We start from the raw sequence: 17,459 nt of genomic DNA on the forward strand, positions 1-17,459 counted from the left end.
ATAACAGGGTGTAGCCGCCAAGCGGCAAATCCTCGTAGGCTCTACGCTTAGTGCTGACATTGTACGAGTGCTTTATAATGAAATACGTGGCTAGGAGATATCGCCTGTAAGAAGAGTAGTGACGTTATGCATACCGCGATAGAGAGTTATGCATACCGCGATATATTTAACATAGTGATCGCCATTGCGAATCAGCACTGGTGCTTTCCGATAATCCTACTCGCGGCCTGCGAGCCCGTGGGGTAGCCGCGTCATAGAACGTGTTCTGTATTGTAGATTCATCACATAAATGCAAAAATGACAATTGTATTTTTACAGCGACAGCTGCATATGGCTGCGCAAAACGAAAAAAAAAATGCAGTTGCTCAGCTCGGCTATGCCAGGATATACGTAGCGTTAGCAAAGTTTCGGCTGATTATTCTTAGCTTTCCAGATTATTCTTAGCTTTCCAGCCTTCTCCTCTTCATTTTTCGTACGCTGAACCGCTAATTGCCAGGCAACTACTTGGGGATCCGATGAGATAAGCTTCTCGGCTCTTCTGCGCCGTTGAGCAGCATTTGCGCACTCGTTCTCCATGGCGTTACCCATCTGCAAAGGCCAGTGAGAGGCGCTATCAAGTGGCTCCAGCACAGTGTCAGACGGCGACTACACAGCGAAGGCGAATAGCTGCGCGCGCGCTGGTGCCAATATGTCTGCCAAGGCTACGACGTCACTCCTCTGGAAAGCGCAGACCGGCGGTGGCGGAGTCTGCGCGCGCGCCGGCGCCAATTTGTCTGCCGCGGCTACGACGCCACTCCTCCCGAACGCGCAGACAAGCAGCGGCGGGCCGTGCGCAGCGGTGGCGGAGAGCGCGTGAGATGCCGGTTCCGGTGAGCCAGCAGTGTGACATCACTGATCCTCGCGGCGACGCAGCACGGCTCATGACGAACCACGCGAAATCGGCTCTGGCTAGGCAAGTGTAGCCATGGAGGAAGGAAAAACTAAGAAGAGGCCCTATCGTATTCGTAGCGAAAAGTGTGGCGGAAGTGACGTCAGATTTATGGGGCAAACAAACCGATATGGGGCAAACAAAACAGCAGACGCCCCGCGGCGTTCACTCCGCGGTGGTTCGCTTCTGCTTGGATTTGTAGTCCCGGCGTAAACTTAGCGCGTATTGTGCGGTTCGCACGCAGTAAAATGTTGCAAGTAGACGTTTACCAGGCTGTTCGTGCATGGAAGGCCCGTGCGCTGCGCGCTGAAGTTCTTCGTGGAGCCTTTTTGTGCAACAGTACAGAAAGTACCGGTACGTGCCGTAATCAAAAACATTCAGCCCCTGCCTCATCGTATTCGAACTCACCTAGCAGATCATAGCAGATAAAATTATACCAATAATTGAGAAAGGCTTCAATAGAACGTCGGGATAAATCCACTGCTTCACACCGGGGCCACACGCGTCACCTTCGCTGGTTAACCATATGTACGGAGTGCTTGGGCGGTGATTCTTTTATCATTACTAACTCTATTAGTTTGTTTTGCTATGACTTTCAAATTCCTTGAATCGTTTATATTACCAAGTCCTCACCGAATGAATGGTAATTTCTGATCTTTTTATATATGTCGTTCATCCATGATATGATGACAGACATTATTGTATCTCGCAAAAGCGGGCGCTCAAGCTACTTACATTTACTTTTTACAGTGAAACCTCGGTGATATGATCACAGCTCACACGAATTTCGGGGTGATACGAATTTTTCGTTGGTCCCGGCCAAGGCCCATTGGCCTGCAATATAATGGAGTACGGTTGTTGCGAACCGATTTTCACCCAGCGACGTTTGATACGAACGTACGCTACCGCCCAGGTACGAAGAGGTACAGTCCGCGCTGTCGTGGAAGATGCGCCAAGCACGTGCGATCGCGGGGACGCAAGCGTGGGCATGCGTGCCGCACCGCCAAATCGTCAGAATCACGGTGTAAAAAAAAAAACACTTTTCTTACGGTTAGAATAAACCTTCAAAGACGCGTCACGGCCTCCGAGATTGCTTGCGCGAATCTTTGAGGCTCTTATGTGCCTCCGTGTACCTTCGCGTTTAGATTACAGAGGACATTAGCGCCATACTTTTTTTGTCTAACACGTCGACGCGGGCTGCTGTCGTTTTACTGTGTTAACACGCGGCTGCCTCGTGCATCAGGCATCCTATGAAAGGTGGACGAGGACCGAAAGAAGGCGAGGATGGTCTTGGCCAAGGAGTCAGGTCTCACAACGTCAACATGCGCGATAGCTGAGGTCGCACTTGTGCGGGCACGGCCGTAAATCTCCCAAAAAACATCCCAAATGCTTCCGTGATAACAAAATCATAACACAGGACCATGGTTCTGTAATTTTGTGATCTTGATCCATCGCCTCAAAGCGCTTTTTTAGTTATTTTCGCTGCGGTACTCCGGTGTCATGCAAAAAAACATACTATAATTTGAAAGGGGCTACTGCTGTCGCGGGTCACAACGCACCTGGTTCATTAATTAAATACGGGCCTACTGGCCGTATATTTACGAGTGCTGGTATGATTGCCGACATCTAAAAACTTAACTGACAATTATTCAGGGTTCTTCCTGACGCTGCTACGGCCCTGAAAAACAATAAATGAAAATGTACGTCAGCTTTCTTTTGCCGCATGCTAATTTTCCATGCTTTCTGGTGATACGAATTTCGGATGATACGAATATTTTTGGTGGTCCCGTGAGATTCGTATCACCGAGGTTTCACTGTATTTCCAACGCGTGAAATGGTGCAACGAATGTTCCTGCAGTCCCTTCTTTCTAGACATTGTCTACTGTGTACATATCCATTATAATTGGTTACAAAAAGAATGTCCGTGTTTTTTGGGGCAACGCAGCACAAAACGTTACCGCTCTCTCAAGTGCTGCTAGCCGGCACATTGTGTGCGTGTTTGTATATACTGTTAGGGTATTTATTAGACGGCACTCAGTGATAATGCGTAATGGCGACAGTCACGGCCAGGCACGAGCTCTCAGCGCGAGTGGCGTCCTTCCAGTAGAAACCAAAGGGGACGACCCACTAGAAGGCGCTGGAGAGCGCCACCCATTACTAAGTTTGAAGGCTTCGCTACAATTACCCCGGGTATGAAAAGGGAGCCGAACGGCGACCTAACAGCTAGTCACTATGAGCGGGTCATAGAATGCCTTGAGGTGCTCCACGTTGACAATGTCTCGCCCAAGACGGCGCATGTCTGAAGATGGTTCGATGGGTTCGATCAGGAAGTTGACCGGGGATGTGCGCTCGAAGACACGGTAGGGGCCTTCGTATTTCGGCAGCAGTTTTGAAGAGAGGCCACTTGCAGTGGTAGGAACCGAGAGCCATACGAGTGCTCCAGGGAGGAACGTGGGCTCAGAAGTGGTGGTGCCATCACGAATGCTCTTTTGTCGCTCTTGTTCATGCGTCGTAATGGTCTTGGCAAGCTCGCGACACTCTTTAGCAAGCCTGGCTGTGTCAGAAATAGACGTACACTCAGATGGATCTGGCTTGTATGGAAGTATCGTGTCGATGGTGTGCGACGGGTGCCTTCCGTACAGTAAGAAGAAAGGTGAAAAACCAGTAGTGCTCTGAGGAGCGGTGTTATAGGCGTAGGTGACGAAGGGCAGAATGGTATCTCAAGTGGTGTGATCGGCGGCGACGTATATTGAGGGCATGTCACTGAGCGTGCGGTTAAAGTGTTCAGTTAGGCCATTCGTCAGCGGGTGGGAAGCAGTAGTTTTGTGGTGAACAGCATGGCACACTTTGAGAATGGCTTCCGCAACTTCCGACAAGATGACACGGCCTTGATCGCTGAAAAGCTCTTGGGGTAGACCTGATGCAGGATGAATCGGGGTAGCAGGAAGGAGGTAACATCGCGTGCTGTAGCCGCTGAGAGGGCGGCGGTTTCGGCGTAACTGTGTGGCGCTGCCGTAGGTATTACTGGGGACGTCCTGGCGACAACTTGGGCGTAACTCAGTGGTGCAGGAGCCGGATGGTGCTGGTGGTACTCAGGCATGACCTCCGCGATTTCCTGCTCAATCGCTCGACGGAGCGGAGGCAGAAAAGTGGTTGACGGCTGTTGAACGTACTGAGGTTGAGCAAAGTCCAGTAGAGAGAACTGGCGCGCGATTTCTTCGCGCACGAGTGACTTCACCTCTGCGAGCAAAGCGGAGTGGTGTTATATTGTCGACAAGCCAGCGAGCTCGGCGTCGCGGGATGGAGAGCGACGGGTCATCGACCGCTGCCGGCGCGGCTCCTCGTAGCTCTGGCAGAGCGTTATGAACTCGGCCACTGTGCTGGGGTTTTGCTCTGAAATGACATTGGAAAGAAATAAACAGCACTCGTGTTTTTTCTTCGCACTGTTTAATTTTTGGAAACCGCAGGACCAGGAAAACAGGCCATCCAAATCTTGGGGAGAACTTTTTAAATCATTACGATGCTCCAACTTTGATGCCCTTCTGACTGAGACAGCTGTCCTAAGGCATTTTTGGTCTAACAAGTTTAAAGTTCCTTACGTCCCTACACGCTGCCTCCGACCTAAAAACCGTTTTCGAGTGATTCGCTGCTCCACCAGATACGGTCAGCGCACTCGTAGCTACTTTATACCGTCTCGCCTTAATCAACTACCCCCGAGTGTCTTCCGTGCAAAAACAAAATTCAAGCTTAAGCAACTTCTCCGTCGTATCAATCTTTAACTACTTCGTGATGTCTTTACTTTTCATTCGGTAAATGCCGTTGCGGTATCAAAACCTTAAGGTAACCATGTATTTCAGGCTGCGCATAGCTGTGGGTGTATTAAAGGCATTTTATTTTTTTTCTCTACAGGTTTGAATGATGTTACATTGCTTTATCATGTGTTCTTTCGTTTTTCGTGGTTTTCCCGCTTATTTTTTTTTCTTTACATCACCGAAACTCTGATGGTCTTCTATTATTGTATGTTTGCCATTTACGAATGGTCAACTCATGTAAGGCTAGGTGACGTTATATGTATTACCATTAGTTTCATTTCTTCGTGCACTGCTGTACATGTGCGTCTATTGTTTGTATGTATGCGCGAAAAGATAAAAAAAAAGGTGTCTGCATTTAAGTGGTCCTATAGACAAATGAATTCCTGTTGTCTGCTGTCTGCCGGCTCTGCCCTTCAAGCCCAATGAGGCTTTGGCAGGCCAATTTTGTATCACATTGTTACTGTGCCAAATGTTAATAAAGTATTATTATTATTATTATTATTATTATTATTATTGAAGCTAGCAAACGCATGTTTCTTGTTTCGCCCTAGTGCATTCGTAACTTGATGAGGACTAGTCGGTTCATAATTAGAACAGAGAATAAAACAGCGCGATGAGCACAATGACATCAATGGAACGAAGCGCTTGTCTTCGTTTCCTTGTTGTCCTTGTTCCTGTCGTGGTGTTTCATCATCTGCCTTTGTGCAGTTCACCTTTTCATCTCGAATCGAATTCAGTCGGATAGCGCCGAATAGTGACCAATATATCGAATCGAATAGTATATTTACACGAAACGTGTACCGCCATATACGGCAAGACAAATGAAAAATGACTGACGCTACGGCGTGGCGACAGCTTTATTACGCGCTTGTTCGGGAGTTGTTTTTTTTCGAACTTTTGTACGCGCGCAAGCATCTTTATATAGAAGCCGCCATGCCAGTAAGCAGCGCCACTCCTAACGTCCTAAAGGCTGACAGAATGAGGTAGGGTAGCTAGTTTTCTTTCCCTTGTGGTAGCGCATAATACGGCTCATCCTACAGTTGTAATATTGTGCTTCATCGCAATGGGTTCTGTGGGCCGAAAAATTGTCGGGCACCCGTTCACAACAGCGTTTTATCTGCGCACAGAAACGATGGGAGTTTCTGAACGAGCGGTGCGGTGCGGCAGTGGCGACTGCACAAAGTGAACAAATTTTCACATGCAAATCACCGGGCGTTTTGCGGGCCAAAGTCGGGACGTTTTACGGCGCTTGCGGCATATGCGACCGAACTACGCAAGAATTTCGCGGATTCGTTTCGGAAGCCAAGTTGTGAAGGGCTTCATCTCATGTGTTCAATTTTTTTTTTTTTTTTTTGCCTACGCAAATGACATAATGTCCTTTAAAATAAACCTGTGCTCGCTTTTGAACCATGATATCGGTGAAAGGTTTAACGAAACGCCTACTGCCACGATGTTAGCCTTAATTTTAGTCACCCCACCCTAACCAAGTTGCACCATTGGCCTTTGTCGTGTATTCGTCCTGTGGAAATATTCGAAACTTCAAATACTAGCCATTTGAAAGTCGGATCAAATTATTCAATTAGCTATCATTCTATTTGAATTCGAAGCTCGAATATTCGCACACCCCTATTGATAAATGTTTTGACCAGCACCACCGATCCCGCGAGACCACGACCTGCAGTTAAATATAACGCTACAGCAAGCGCAGTGCGAGGTTAGAGCGCAAGCACGCTCACATGAGCACCGCGAGCTAGAGCACGCGCACTGTTGCTCAGCACAACGCGAGAGGAGAGCGCGCGCACGAGCGCCTTGAAGAGCGCACGGGTAGCGCGAGCAGAAAACGAGAGGGAGAGCGAATGCACGCGTGCACCGAGTCAGAATGCACGCAGCCGCAATGTAAACAAACCGCCGACGGACCGCATAACCGCATAACGAGATTTCCGAAAAAGGCGTCTCTTTTCAGAAAGGTGCAGCATGCCCCCTGGCCCAGGTTTTCTCGTCTATTCGGGTTTCACCCATACAAGCTATTCCGCCCCGCAATGTTCGGGAAGCTTCGCGATTGTTTGAGATCATTCTGTTAAGATTACGCGATAAACGCGAATGGCCAAATCTACTCGAGAGCTTTCGCGGGCACCAGCGCTTACGCTGGAAGGTTCTATGATTGATGCGTAAAAGACAACGAGTTCCACCGATGATCAGGTTACGGACGGCCGACGCTGTAATCACCGATATTAGTGTACAGCGTGTATTGCTTGTGCTTTGACTTTTCGTTTCCTCGGCACAAGTTCACCCAAATAAAGAGTTTCGTCTTTAATAGCCCGAGTGCTGTCTTCACAGCCACGACCATGTGACGATATGATTGCGAGGGACGCCGTAGTGTAGGACTCCGCAAATTCCCGACCACGTCGAGTTCTTTACTGTGCACCTAAATCTAAGTACATTGGCCTTAAAGCGACACTAAAGGGAAATATTAAGTCGGCGTTGATTGTTGAAATAGCTGTCCAGAAACCTCGTAGTGCTACTTTTGATCCAAGGAAGTGCTTATTTTGAAATAAAATCACGTGCTAGTGGTCTGCGTCGCGTTAGCGCACTTCAAATCACCCGCCTGAAGGCGGTGTTTCCCCCGTCACTGTTGCCGTGCCCAACGTTGCCCGCCTTTACTGCGCGGCTGCGTGCACTGGCGGCGTGCACCATTTGGGCATCCGGCAACATCACATGCATGCGATATTTTGTCGAACTTTCTGTCAGAGCGACTTTCACGAGCATGCAAAACACACGTGGCAGTACGTAATACCGAAACTACCACTGAGACGCGACCGCGTGAGCGTAGCAGGGCGCCGGGCGAAGAGCAGTTCGGCGAAAACAGAACTTTTCAATCATGCGCGCCGTTCTCCATGACAACGCCAAAGAGGTCCTTTTTTTCATGAATCAAACAGAAACGAACAAGCAGCACTTTATTACATCTCTTGATGTACGGAAAGTTCTTGTTTTATTGCAGCTAGTTTGATTACTAGAGATTAATTGCAGGCCGACTCTCATACGTCATCGGGATCACTTCCAAAACGTCCCACTCGTGGGGCTCATCGTGTGATACATTTAGCTTAATTTCTCGGTAAGTAGGGCACTGCTGTTGATCATACTGCCGTTTTAGACGTCATACATTGAGCTTTCATTCTGACACAAATTATTTGCCTTTAGTGTCCCGTTAAGCATTTCCGCCTCTAACACTGGCTAAAGTAGTACTGCATGACTTTGTAGACGACTTCTGTTTATATTGGTGCTTCCATTTTCTAACATGAAAAGGCATTGCACTGTCACAGCAGCTAGAGCTTCTGTAATTTTGTATTATCAAAGCGCGAAGTGTATGGCATTGATCAGATAGTTACTGCTGCGATTAATTCATTCCTCCTTATGTGACAGTCTTGGCATAATTACTTGTACGGAATCCCGCTAGGTCAATTGGGGCCGTATAAATGCGATGCAAAATGAATTTACGAATAATTCTGAAAAATTCATTGGACAAAACAAGAAATACAAGAAGGCCGCACGTCTCATTGCATCCCAAAAAAAAATTATCGCGATGTGAAAGGGCGCGACTAAAACGGAACAAAGAACAGGACACAAAACGATGCACTACTAGTAAAAACAGTTCTTATTTTTTTAAATGTATATTTATAACGGAGTTATTATTATATGCTTAAGTTATGTATATAAATATACGTTTATAGTTGTAACGCTCCATAAACTTGGCGCGCATAGTCAAGTTTATTTGAGAGCTTACGCGAGCACCAGCGATAACGCTGAAAGGTTCGATGATTGATGTTTAAAACACGACACGTTCCACCGATGATGAGACTACCGACTGCCGACACTGTGATCGCCGCCATCAGTATAGGGAACCCAAGCTCAAGTTTGAGCGCGACGCTCGCGCGGCTGAGCTATGCGTTACTGGGAGCGGACGATCTCCCCGAAGGCGGTTTGTCGCCGGATTTGCCAGCGGCGGCGGCAAGGACACTTGCGCGCATGCGCTCCTCATTCGGTCCAGAGCATTACTAGTCAGCAATTGGCCGCGAGAGCGAGCGGAGTCGCCGCCTGGCGGCTACAGGCTGAGCGCGCCTAGTGCGGATTGCTCCCTGCGTCGTCTGCTAGCCAGAAAAATAGAGGAGGCGCTGGCTAGCCACGTCATGTTTGCATGTGCGCGTACGTCCTGCGCGTTCTCAAAGGGTGGCTTGTTCTCTTATGTTAGCGCGAGTTTAACTGCTTGTACGTATACCTAACATGGTGTACAAAAGCAAATGGGCTTGCTCGGCTGCATGCGCATTGTAATAAGATCAGTGAGTGCGACTTTCGATATGGCTGTGTATTTGTGCCGTACCCTTCGCTCGCCACAATCATTTCAGTGTTGGTGCCTCTTTCTGGTCCAAGCACGTCGTAATGTGCACATCGCAATGCTTGGCATAGTCCCAAACATAAGGAGCATTAAATAGTGTGTGAATGCCGCGTTTTAGCGACTCGGTGGTAAACAAAAACGAGGCTCATGCACTTTCGCGTTGTTGTTAGGTGTTTAACTGCGGCACTGTAGTTCGTGATGAGCTTTAGTTGTGCTTTAGATGTCCTTTTATTGTACGGTCGTGGTCCCACTACAGCGAAATATTTCTATCAAGTGAAGTCTGACACTTCGGTACTCAAACTGTCCCCTAAAACAAAGACAATGGAATGACATGGCAGTGATAAAAGGGAGTTCCCGCGCGCAATTTTAACTTGGGACGAAATTTATGCAGAAACACCCACGTGCTTAGATTTAGGTACACTTTGAAGAAACCATATGTTTAAAATTATTCCCGACGGAGTGCATTAGATTTATGTCGTATAATGTCACGCAAAACCTCATCCTTTTTTTACATTATCTTGAGCATTTGTGTGGAGTTGTTATAAATTGATGGAAAGCAGCGGACATGATTACTTCGAGAAAAAAAAAAACTCTTATTCCATAAAATAACCGGACCTTTGTTGCATCACTGTCGTGCACGTAATCAATCGATGAAAACACTGTGCTAAACACTCTTACATGCGTATGCGTATTCGCGCGAACAGTGCTATTGAACTCATTGCACAGGAACATGGGCTGGTATACAAATGAAGAAGTAAACACTTAAGTAGTTCAGGCGTCCTACAGCAGTGCGTAGTACACAGAACACACGCTAAACACGTACAGAGAAATCAACAAAAAAAAAAACGTCGTTTGGTGCGTAAGCGCAGACTGTCACCCAGGGTGAGCATACCTTTCATCGGCAAATTGCGCTTCTCTCACTAGTAATAGTAACGTTCGATGACCTTCGTCATTCGATTCAACAATGAAGAGCGTATATATTACCAGTAAGCTGCAATCAACGCACTTTATTCTCCGACAATTGGCTGAAAGAGCTTACAACAAAGCGCCGCTGTGTGCACTTGTATATGCGCCGCCGACCGCCTCTCCACACTAACGCGGCGACGGTGCTGCCTCCTATAGGTCCATCTCGCGGCCAATAGCTACATTGTGGCGCACACACATGCAATCCGAGAGCTCCGCGCGCGCGCGGAAGTGGGGGAGGCAGTGTTATGGCCGTGGATGCCCCAGTTGCGATAATAGCAGTGGCACCGCTCGATGTTGCGTTGGTAGCCTGTATACCGCGTATTGCTTGTACTTTAACTATTCGTTTCCTGGGCATGTTTGCCCAAATAAAGAGCTTCGTTTTGAGCAAACATACCGCTGCCTTCTTCAACATCACGACCACGTGACAATTGTGACTTGACCTAATCAGAAGTATACGCCTGTGCAAAATCTATAAAAAAACACCACTTTTTTGTCCTCATGATGTCTGAATAGTTGTCCTGTTCATTGCGGCTTTTAGGACTATCACCACCTACCATTATTGGTTTATGCCTCTGTGTTTCGGTACAAGTATAAAATAAAGCAATTAGGTGCAATAAGTAAAGTATTGCAGCGACTCGGCAAGTACTGCGCTTCTCTTTTATACAGTCGCTCACCGGGAGTCGTTGCTTTGATGATGACTTCCGCTTGCCTACGAATTAAGGTGAACTATGCCACCGATGACTGCTGGTGATACCTCATATGATAGTCAGATGTATCATACTAATATTTCTTGTTTGGGATCTTATCGCGCGAGAAGCGTGATACCGGCGACGGCGTGTGGCTGAATGTGCCTCCTTCTTCATCCTTGTAGAGATTTTGCTGGTTTTTCTCGCATCTAAAGATGCTATCACGGGGGCACGGGTTGATTTCCGTGTCGTGGCGCTCGATCGGAATTATTTAATGAGGATCAAGAAAACTTTAAAAGGCCCGTGGCAAGAAATATGCTCAAGCCCGCAACTGTCAGAAAATGGTAGGCTTGGTAGTTTTCTTATAAATATTTGATGAGATATAGGTTACGTGTGGCAACATACTTAGGAATTGACAGTTCTTCGATGGCGTATAGAAGCTTTTAATTGAGTACGTAATGCAGAAGAACACGTTTCGCACATGCTTAAATGCCTCCATAATAACAATATTCACAAGCCAAATCAAAGATAACGCGTCCTGACGTTACTCCATGCCTTTCCGTACGCTGCTAAGCAGCGGGAATTGATCGCGATCTTGGCAGGCGCAGGTGGCATCGTCAAGTTCGATGTGGTCCACGTACAGGCATTTGACTGCCTTTCCGTTGTTTGCCTGCGCAGTTAAGGAACAATTCAAGTATTTAGTGACAGCACTTAACCTCGTCATGCGCGGGCCACCATTAGTCAGAATACTTCAAGAAGGATAATAATGGGCTAGACAGCTGTGCTCGACAGTGGGCTCGACAGCTGTGCCACAGCACAGAGCAGTAACCCGCTTACCTTTGCCATGCAGGCATGTACGCTTGCTATCTCGCGCGTGCTTTTACCTGCCTTATCGTTCGCCACCACCGAGACTGCGTCGACATGCCGGTCCCAAGGAAATGGCTGAGAAACTCAAGTCTTCTACCGAACAACACCCCTTACCCAACCGGAAGCCATCAGCTCAACCGTCCAGATGGCACTTAACCTAGAACACTCGGTCCTCACTTTACCGTGGTAGGCCGCATCGCCTGGAACATCAACCTGTTCGTCGCCTACAAAATAGCTGCGATCAACCGCGGCGCTTCGTGGGCTCGACAGCTGTGCAATAGCACAGAGCAGTAACCCGCTTACTTTTGCCATGCAGTTTAGTAAACCATATGCTCTGTTCTCAAAGAAATGAAGCAACTACTTTTTGCTACAGCTGCCGAGCCCACGGTGCTGCTTTTTAGTTGTTGAGTGTACTGACGCCATTCGTTCCTTGCTCATGCAAGCGGGCGACGTTGCGTCAAATCCGGTCCTAACACAACCGCTATACTCGACGAATTGCATAGAACATCAGCCGGTCAGTCCAAACTAATTCCAGAAGTGACCTGAAAGATCAACTTCTAACCACAAATCAAACTATCGCCCAGTTGAGCCAGCGCATGAATGATGTTGAAAAACATTGTCACAGCCTTGTTTTGCTTCGCACAGAAATAGACAACATAAAGTCCAACACTGCCCAGACAGCTCGCCAAGTATTCGAACTCGAGGCACGTCTTGACGATGCCTAAAATCGATCCCGGTGAAAGAACTTTCTATTTTATGGCATGCCCGAGTGTAGTAATTCAGAAAGTTACACCCAAACCAAAGAATCGGTCATACAGCACTGTCGCGGCCACCTGGCCTTACAATAAATCTTAAAAAAATTGAAAAGGTTCATCGCCTAGGCCATCAACCTATCGAGCGCGGTCGCCCTATCATCGGTGAGTTTAGCTTCTACAAAACGAAAGAAGCTGTTCTTTCTAATGCTCGAAAATTAAAAAGAAACTAATCAGAGTATCGCACAGGACTTCTCCCGCTCTGTAAGAAACGCTCGTAAGCATTTCGTTCCTTTTGCCAAAACTAAATCTGCTCGCTTTCACCTCTCTTACAAGACACTTTCTATTGGCTCAAAGAAATATATTTATGACGAAGAACTCTCGCAAAGTGTCAAAGAAAAAATATCAATCAACGGGCTGTGAAGGGGAAAAACACATCATAGCAAAGTTCCTCGGGCTAACTTTACGTTGTCTGTAATCTTTACTAATACTCGCAGCTTCTTGCCGGAGCGTCAGCTTGTGTCAAATGTTGTCGTGTCATCTACAAGCAATGCGCTCATATACGCCTTGTGCACCGCCTATAGAGGCGCCACTGATAGCCCCCTAGCGGGCGCCGCCGACAGTACGTGCGGGAAGCCGAGCAGACGACAGCGCTTTGCACAGCTTTGGTGTGAGGAGATGGATGAAGTTCGCGACTGCTATTTCCCCTTCGTGCGGGCGCCAGACAACTAATTCTGCACTGGCAGCTGCAGGAAAGGCGCGGGCCTCTACGAAAGTGGACTTGTGCACGATGTTTATCACGAACGAGCGCTTAACTAAGCGCACGTCGCCGATTTCGAACGACGTCATGAAAGCCTGGCACCGATGGTTCGTGCGCGACAGAGCGCGCGCATAGAAAAAACAAGTATAAAAAGGCGCCGAATGCGCGCCCCTTACCCTCTCCGAAGAAGACGCCACCGACACAGCCAACGCACGCGAAAGATCGGGATATTCGAGAAAGCAAAGCAGCGCCAGCGGCGCCGTCTGATTCCGCAGACGAATCGGTGAGAGAATCTCGCCCTTTCCCTAGCTTTCGCTGTGCTACGCACAGACGAATCATACGCACCTTCCTCCTTCCCGAACCCAGGCGCGAGCCAATACAGGCAATGCCAGCGCGCGGCGACGGAGACGGAGAGTGAGTCAGTGAGAACTTAGTCAGCGAAGAAGATATGTCGTTCTAGTGATAGCATCATTCGCTCGACCGCAGAAGGCGTGTTGTTTGATGATCTAGTGCTGCGAGTAAAGTATCAAGAGATGACGCCGCGGGAGCAGTGACAAGTTTTGAAGAGGGTCACCGAGGAGACTTGTGATGACCGACTGCGGAGGAGAACGAGCGTCCGCGTGTAATGAATCGTCATGCCGGTAAATATTAAAGGTGCGTCGCGCAGACCAGCGTAACAAGACCCAGCACGAGGTACAGCTCGTGGTGAACATCCGCTTTGTTTTGTTTACAAAGATGACGTCTCAATCACTTCTTGTTCTTTCTGAATTCAACCATTGCTGCATTTCTGTTTCTGTAAATAATAAATACAGAACTTAGCTTGTAATAGCGTGGTACATGTACCGCGCTAGTACAAGCTAAGTTCATGGATAACCAACTCGCCCGAACTACAACACTTCTGAAATATAGAACATTTGAGCGAAGTTCCCTTGGGGGGCACGGTGGTCGAACCGAACCAACACATGCTCAGGCTTATAACTTTGATCGTCTACCAGTGTCAACATGATCGAGTGCATCCAGCGAGCACCGATATGGCAGAACGAAAGCATTAGAACAAGAAGCGACGTGTTAACTCGCACAATGACGAAGCGGCTCGCCGTGGCCAACGAACAGCGGCGATCCATTGCTTCCGTCGTTCTTACTCAGGAGGCCTTGCGGTAAGTAAAACCCTGCTCCGGGCGCGTTTTTTTAGGTGTTAGAGCACTCCACTGCACACCAATTGTTATTAGACATCCCTTAAAGTTCTGGCCACCACACATACGACGAACGTTGCTTATTTCACTACGCAAACGTGAACAACGCGGAAACACACGTAGAACGACGTTGGAAACCACGGCGGCCGTCTGCTTGCTTTCCCGAGAGTAATGACCCAGTTCGCCGCCTATGGCGCTTCCGTCGGCGCGCACTAGGCGTATTAACAGAAACCTGGCTACAAAGCAACATCAGTGACGATGAAGTTCTAGCTGACCTGCCTAACTTTCATATTTATCGGAAAGATGGACGTGGAGGTAGAGTCCTTGCGGCAGTGAATCAGCAACTATCATCTCCAGCATTCCACATCGATTCGGACATTGAAATATTATGGATCATCTGGCGCGCGGTACCGCGAACCGTGCTTTTAGGCGTTTGCTATAGGCCGCCCCAAAGTAACCCCGATTTCCCGTGCAAACTGAACAGCATTCTAAGCACCCTTACAAGAGTGCATTCAAACACTGACATTGTTCTCTTCGGGGATTTCAATTATCCTCACATTGACCTGGCATAACTACACAACTTTAACAAATAGCCAAGAAGCAACTTTGATCATGTGTGTCTGAACTTCAACCTCTCGCAGTGTATACCTGAACGTACGCGTGTCGCACAGAGCTCGTCAAACATCCCAGATTTGATACTAACAAACAACCCCGACTGTATAACATACATAACACACTTAAAGGAAATAAGCGACCACAAGGTTGTTCATACAGCCTTTAACTTTGCCCCTCTAGTATGTGAAACTTACAAGAAAACAATATCACTTTATGGTAAGGCCAATTAAGAAGCTATCAACAATGAGCTAACCCGCTTTCTCCGGTATTTGAGACGCAATTTAGTAATCATCCTGTGCAAGAAAACTGGTTGCTTTTCAAGAGCAAAGTACTAGAGCTAATTGATTAAGTATATCCCGGTAGCGAGTTTTCGTGCTACTAAAAAGAAACCACGGTTCAACAAATGACTGAAGCGAGTAGAAAATAAGATAAAGAGATAGTTCCGAGCTGCTAGACAGAGCAACAACCCACTTCTGTGGGCTAAGTACTACTCAGCGGAAACCGAATACCTCACGGCAATACAGAACGCTAAGTACACGTTTTTTTCACAATGGCCTTCCTTGTATGCTAACACAAAATCCTAAACAATTTTGGCGTGTGATAAACCCAGAACAAAAACACACGATAACACTAGCTAATGAAAACAATGAAGTTATGAATAATGCAGAATGCGCAGACGCATTTAACACCGCCTTCGGAAGTGTATTTACTAATGATCGTGCCATGCCCCCGATTGTACTAAGATCTCGGTGTATTACCAGTGAACTGCCAATGCCTGACATTGTATTTTTCATTGATGGCATAATATCTTGCATAGAAAGTCTCATGTTAACATCATCAGCTCGTTTTGACGAAATTAATTCGAAGTTTTTACTTAATACTAGGAGCATTTCGGCTGCTTTCTTGTGTCTTTTGTTTTCTCAGTCCCTTTCAACAGGTCACTTGCCTGATGAATGGAAAGTGGGAAAGGTCGTTCTCATTCATAAATCTGGCATTAAGCAGTCACCATTAAATTATTTTCCAATCTTGTTAACAAGTATACCATGTAAAATCATCGAACATGTCATTTATTCACAAATCAGGACCTTCCAAGACAAATTATTTTTTAATCCTTCACAGCACGGTTTTCGCAAAGGTCTATCCTGTGAAACTCAGCTAGCTAACTTCCCCATTATTTACACTTAGACTGTAACCAGCAAACTGATGCCATATTTTTAGATTTCGCGATAACGTTGGATAAAGTGTCTCGTTAGCTCCCTCTTTTTAAACTTTCTAGCTTAAACATTAACCCTAGTGGTCTTAATTGGATTGCAGCATTTCTGAGGCACCGCTCTCAATCATTTTTGGTTGATGAGCGTGTTTCTAACCCTCTTCCAGTTACGTACGGTGTTCCTAATGGTTCAGTGTTAGGTCCTCTACTGTTCCTAATATACATTAACGACTTACCTTTACACGTTTCATGCCGCATTCGCATGTTCGCCATTGACTGCGTCATTTATCGTACTATTAGTATACCATCTGAGCAGCAAGCACTTCAACATGATCTTAACTCTATTCAAGCATGGGGTGGCCATTGACTCATGACACTTAACCCAACTGAATGCAAATCATTGTCTTTCTCACGTCGTCAGAACCCTTTAAGTTTTCCTTACACACTCGGTAATATTGATTTGCACAAAGTCGAATCCTATAAGTGTCTAGGTGTAACATTGTCATATAATCTAACGTGTGGTGCGCATGCCACTAACATAATAGCGGGTGCTAACAAATCACTTGGATTTCTAAAACGTCATTTACGTCACGCTCCCAAACACCTGAAACTTCTAGCCTAAAAATCTATTATTAGGCCAAAGCTTGAGTATGCCGCTGCCATTTGGAGCCCGCCTCAGGCATATTTAACAAATTCACTTGAGGCACTGCAGAACCGCGCGGTACGCTTTATTCAGTCATCATATTCATACCATGTCAGTGTGTCATCATTAAAAGAATAATCATCTCTATTAACTCTTGCACTTCGTCGTCGCATTGCCACCCTAGTTCTGTTCCATAAGTTGTATTACAGCTCACGTGACCGACCGCACTTTATCACCACTAAAGCCCGTATATCTCATCGCACCGGTCATGCCTTACAAGTCACCCGTCCGCGCAGCCACACCAAGACATTTTCTGCCTCCTTCTTTCCTCGGGCATCATCTGAATGGAACAACCTTTCCCACAGCACTGCCCCCATTACCTGCCCGAGTTTATTTTCACAAAACGTAACACATTTTCTGTCTCGCAATTAATATACATGGTTGGCATTTTTGTATAATTTCTCTACACCCACCTCCAGTGTAACACCCCCTAGTGGGGTCTTTAAAGTAATAAAATGAAATGGAATAATATCCGGGGTTTTACTCACCAAAACCACGATATCATTATGAGGCACGCCGAAGTGGAGGGCATCGGAAATTTTTCACAATTATGTGTCCTTTAAGGTGCACTGACATC

This window comes from Rhipicephalus sanguineus, chromosome 10 (genome assembly GCF_013339695.2).
Source record: "Rhipicephalus sanguineus isolate Rsan-2018 chromosome 10, BIME_Rsan_1.4, whole genome shotgun sequence".
NCBI classification, from domain to species: Eukaryota; Metazoa; Arthropoda; class Arachnida; order Ixodida; family Ixodidae; genus Rhipicephalus; species Rhipicephalus sanguineus.